The sequence below is a fragment of the Tympanuchus pallidicinctus genome, unplaced genomic scaffold (assembly GCF_026119805.1).
Source record: "Tympanuchus pallidicinctus isolate F22 unplaced genomic scaffold, pur_lepc_1.0 scaffold5, whole genome shotgun sequence".
NCBI lineage: Eukaryota > Metazoa > Chordata > Aves > Galliformes > Phasianidae > Tympanuchus > Tympanuchus pallidicinctus.
In genome coordinates, this window is record NW_026294769.1 from 8,992,308 (window position 1) to 8,998,340 (window position 6,033).

Consider the following 6,033-nt stretch of genomic DNA (forward strand, 5'->3'; position numbering starts at 1 on the left):
AAATTACAGTCTCACTCAGACAACTTCTATGAGTAAAACCTATTTTAAGACTGAATGCTGGACATAACCTACCTAGAGATGTAGGCAGATTGTAGAAAGAGTGAAATAAGAACACACAAGAGTGTGGACAATGACTTTAAAATTGGAGAGTTATTGAATCCTCTGAAAAAAAAAAATAGCAAGAGTCTTTAGTTCAGTGCTTTTTGGGAAGGACCTTTGCAACTGCTGCGTGACCTTGCTGACAAAACATGGCAAGGTACACCAGAGAGTTGAGTGGCTATAACAGTGTCCAGGATATCCACACAACAGCATGGGGGGAAGAAGCTACATGTCAAACCTTTTGCCCCATTTTTTTGGAGTTCCCCGATGCCTACTGCTGCCCACTGCTCACAGCTAATATACTGTGATGAGTTTGAAGCTGAGTAGTTCTGAAAGAGCATGGGAGATCTGGCAGTCTGAGTCTGAACTGGAGGTAACTTCTGAGCTGTTCTGGTGTTCATGAGACCCTTCATTTTTATCCATCTGGATCCTGTCATGCTTGCTGATTCCAGCCTCCTGCAGGAAATACAGGCAGGCCCCATGATTACTTCCAGTGTGAACAGTGACTCTATACAATGTCGTGGACATATGATTTACACATTTTTCACCACAGGAAAAAATCTTAAATGCTAAATATTTTTTCTGATTTTATGATTTGTTTCATTTTGGACCCCATAGGAGCACTAGTTCATTTTTTTCTCCCTTTTTTCTCATGCATCATGAATTACAGTACTTAGAAAAACGAAGTGTTGGGGCACAAACACAGATACACATGCATTCCACTGTGTCTAACACTTATAATAGTCCCCACTTAAGTTTTTTTGGTCTGGACCAAGAAGTGCTTTCAGGCACATTTTAGGAGCTAGAATGTAGATAAGGTCATTGCATACCAGCTGGCCTCAGTGCTGGAGGATGGTCCCAGGTCCACTTCATTTGCTAGCATACATTTGGTCTGGAATCTTGGTATATCCTACTGCATGGAACACTCCTGTGCCTTCTTTCCTCCTTCTCAGGTAATGAAGGAGACAGTTTTAAATCACATTAGTTTGTGTTTCAGGGAAGAAAACAAGAAAGAAAGAAGAAAGAATGCAAAAAAGAAGAAAGAAAAAGCATAAAAAGGCAAATCAGTCCTACTTATTGCTATTATGTAATGAATATTCTTCTCGGAGGAGATAATATATGTATCTTTCTCAGACTTCTAGAAAAAAAGATCATGTAGAGGTACTTGATACATAATGAAAGTGACTCTGCATTTCAGAAGAATAGATCTTAACTTTGTTTTAAATGCCATGTGGTGGCAATCTGGATGCAATAGAAACCCAGTCTAATGAATAAGATTAATATTCCAGGGGAAGAATCAGATATGAAAATAAGTTTCCCGTTCTGAAGCATATAATTAAGTCTTTTGCTGTGTTTTGATGGCCTCCTTGGAGCTAGAGTTGTGAGGACACTCTCACCCAAAGTCCATTGGTATGTCCCACAGTGCTCAGTGATCTTTGGGTCAGGTCCACATTTACTAGATTTAGAAGAGCAAAATTACTGCATGATCAAACTCCTGATCCTGCCACTTCTTTAATAAATAAATATGGATTATTTCAGTAAGAATGGGATCAAGCCATGATGCATAACTGCACCATCCCACTAGTTCGTGGTAAGAAATGTATTATTACAAGCAATTAATGAGCACGTTGCTAAATACCTCATCTGCATGGAAACTATCATTACACCTCTTATTCAGCTGAATAACAAAAATATTCTGGGAAAATCACTTTATTCTTGGGAAAAATCACTTTATTTTTTACAATAAGATATGAAAATATTGCACACTTTGGAATGAGTCCAAAACCATCTTAGATATAAATAACATCAACAGGAAAACAGTATTCTTTATGTTGCACACATCCACCTTTACTGCTTCTCTTTTGTTTATCACCTGGTGCAGCCAAAACAAGGAAGGGTAGCTGGCTTATAAAAATGATTTTTAGGTAGGTGATGCCCCCGGTTAATTACATAAAATTTCAACATACATTTCTGGATCTGCAGAGACAGAATGAGAAAGGGATCCATGGATTAGATACATTCATGCAGAAGAAAACAGAAGCAAAGTGAGAAAGAAAGTGGAAAGACTGAAGGAGAAAAAAAAAGATCTATAATTGGAACAAGTATTCTGTATTTACTTTATTTACTAATTCCATTTTATTGGCCAGTGGCAGAAAATCAGAGCTAGGAGGAGAATCACTGCTCCAGAGATGGACAAAAAGATGAATAATTTGTGTCTTTTTATATTTCTGAGAAAAAAATGGTGACAATATCTCTAATTAAACACTCCATTGTGCCATATTACACTAGAAAGCTCATTTATATGGAGTATATCATCATACATGAAAATGGTGAATAGAGTGGTTTTTTTTTTCAGACCCTGCACCTGTAAGAACAGTTTCAAATCAACCTTGTTATGCTCTGCTTTGTAAAAAACCACCATGCAGTTTGCCTACATCCTACACAGCATGTCATTCTTGGAAAGTTCCAACATATGGGACAGCTAACAGTGACAACACAGATTCAGATAAAGGCTCAGCAGTAATCAGAAGCAAATGCTACAGAGTGAGGACATGACAAATATGGATGAGAACACTCCTGAATGCTGTCTTGGACTTGGAATGCCTTCAGTTTGGGGGATCTCCTAAGCCAGACATAATTTATCTACCACTCTTCCAACACACTACCAAGCATTTGTTCCATTTCCCTTTCAAATCAATTAAACTTTTGCTGTCTGTAGCATCAATTGGGAAGTTATTCTCCAAGGCTGCTAAACTTTTCACGACGAAAATCACCTGTTCCTTTGGTGTATGTGTGCTTTGAATTTGTGTTCTGTTGGCCTCACTGGGTCCTGGTTCTTGTGCTGGAAAAACAGTTTATCTTCCAGACACTCATGACAGTATAGATAGAGCAAAGCTTCTGTTAAAGACATCTTCATTGGGCTCTCACTCAAGTTGACAAGTCCCTGCCTATTCAGTTTTCTAGTACTGAAACCATGTCTTATTTACCATTCATACTGCCATTTCATCTTGGCAGCCCTTCTCTGGCTTTTTCCCAAGTCTACTCCTGGGAACCAGAACTGCACACAGTATTCAAGGTTGGGGTGAACTGTGAATTTATGCAGTGTCATAATGACATTTTCTACTTTGTCCTCAAATTCCTAACAATTCCTAACTCTCTGTACGACTTCTGATCACAGCTGAGCTGTAAGCTGATATTTTCACAGAACTTTCTTTTGCTGTCCCAGAGTGTTGATCTTGTGGAGCAAGAGGCCATCAGCCATGAGTCACCATCAGGTCATGAATTTACCTTTTTTTTTTGCTCTGTGTGTCATTTTACCTGAACTACTTGCATTTTTTTGGACATTTTTTTTGCTGTTACCAAGCCTCTCCAGGTTTTCTTCTACACTTTCCTACAACCTGTACTCAACTTTACTCCCCAGACTAACCTCATAAACCAATTCTCTCATTCCACTGTATGATTTATTTTCTGGGTCATGGACGAGCACGTCAAACGGCACACATTTCAGCACAGATCCCTCTAGAATTCTTTTGGGAATCACCCACCCATGAAAGAATTAAATATTTGTTCCTACTCCCTTTTTCCTATTTGGCAATTACTTCTTCATTCATGCCGGGATTTCTCCTCTTATGCCATTCTTTTAGTTCCTTAGAAGACTTTTGTTAAGGAATTTGCCAAAAGCCAATTGGGAAATTCAAATAGATTGTATCAATTAGAGCTCTCTTATCCACATGCTTGCCAACCCCTTGAAAAATTCATTAGAATTTTACAAAAACGAGATTTTCTGTTGCATAATTTGTGCTACTCATCCCAAATGGGTCACGCTGATCTTACATGGCCTCTCATTCTATGCTTTATTACAAATTCTACTTAACTGCCCAGTACAGATGTCTGGCTTACAAGCCAGTAATTTCCTGCTCTCTCCGTGGAGATAAAGGTAGGTGTGCAATATGATTACTTAAATGATGAACCATGCAATTTTCTTTCTAAATCTTTCTGTCTCTGTATACCTTCTGATTCATTGATTAAGTGTCAGACTATCTGTCCATCTATCTTCTGTCTCCTTGGAACACAAGATTCTGTTTTGCCTTTTTCCCCCTCAAATAGGAAAATACTCTCCAAGTTGTAGGGCAACAAGGAAGTTAGTAACTAGTTGTATATTTATAGCTCTTTTTAATCTTAAATCACTGTATGCACGTTTATCTAACAATATTCACTAATCTCAAATAACCAACCTAGTTAGTACTGCTTTAATATGAACTGGATATCCCTACATTTGATGGTTAAATTCTATTGTTTCTTCCATTCAGATATTTTAACTGAGTTATAGTGGGTAACGGTCACAGAGCAGACTTCCCTCATCACAAGAAACTAAGTCATGTTTCCTCAACTCCGCAAAGAGGGAGGAGAGGAAGCTTTAGCAGTATCTCAAAGACCATTCTTGTTACAGGATTTAAAGCAAGCTAGCCTGCTCCATACTTCTACTGAATGTGTTTAAAGCACCCTTTCCCTTAAGCAAAGATGGATATCATGTTTGAATTCCAGCTTCTTGTGCCTGCGGAGCCACATCTGACACAACTAAATATATTTAGATTTTACTTCCAAATTCTTTCTCCTTCTTCCTCATATTCAGATTTAATCTGAAATACACCATGTTGGAATTTCTTCCCTTCCAAATACTAGAAAAAAACTACTGTTTCTCAAGGCAAGATTTCTCATGCAATCATTGCAAAGTACTCATGTTATAATCTCATAATTCTGGAACTTTCATTCTCCGGAGAACATTCTGCCAGTTATTAGGCAGAACAGCCAGCAACTGGTGATCAATAGGCAATGGATTTATTTATATGGTGAAAATACTTGACAGGACAAGAACTGACTAATTGCTTCTTGCAGTCTTGGATTGCTTTTACAATTTAGCATTTGCACACTGCCATATTTCCCTTAATATTTAGTGCTGTTTGCAATCACTCACTTTTCAATTTTGCGTCAGCATACTTAAAATTATAAGCTCTGAAACAGTGCTTTGTATTCAGCAAGGACTCAGCTTTATGCTGCTTAACTGGCACAGTAACTGAGCAAAAACCTGACCATTTTTGTTGTTTTCACTGATAGGATATAAGGAAGAAAAATTTAGCTAATAATTAGTCAATAAATGAGGTACTGCTGATTTTGATGGTTCTCACTGTTGAACAGAAATGGCTGCAAGTTATAACTATGAATGTCTAAAATACATTCTATTTGTTGACTGAATATCATATCCGTATTAGTTTTTAATCCAAATATCCATTCAAATAACATGGTGAATCAAAGCATCAGGTTCTTATCTGCTGTAGCCTGACAGCAAACTCCACTTAACTCAGCGGTAGTGTCAGACACAAAGGGCTGACTTCTGATTCTAATTGACATTACTTCTCAGATTCAGGTGAAAACAGGCATACTGGAAATAAGCTATTGATAAAACACACTGTTATTGTGATGTGCCAGGGGAATTTAGACATGTCAAATAATCTTCCCACAAGGAAAATGATAGCTGGTACTTTTAACAGAGACCGATATTTTGCCATTCTCCAGTTAAACCCATCATGTTTTTTATTGACAGGTGGACTTCTCTGTTACTTCTATTTCTTACACAGTTTAAAGAAACACATAATTTGGAGATCTTATACAGATGGGGAAGATAACGAGCCCTTCTCAGATAATCAGTCAATGGCTCCTCCATTGCTTTTCATGTGTTACATCAAACCTTTTCTTTCCACTGCTCAAAGAATGCTTAATTTCCACACAGAGCAAGATAGCCAGAGGAACTGAAAGATCCCAGCACCAGGATGACTGAAAAACCACAGTGAGAGTGTATTTGAGATTTGGATTTTAGTTTTATAGCAATGGAGAGGGCTGTATTTTGGAAGCTGGGCAGAAAGACTCTTTGAGGTT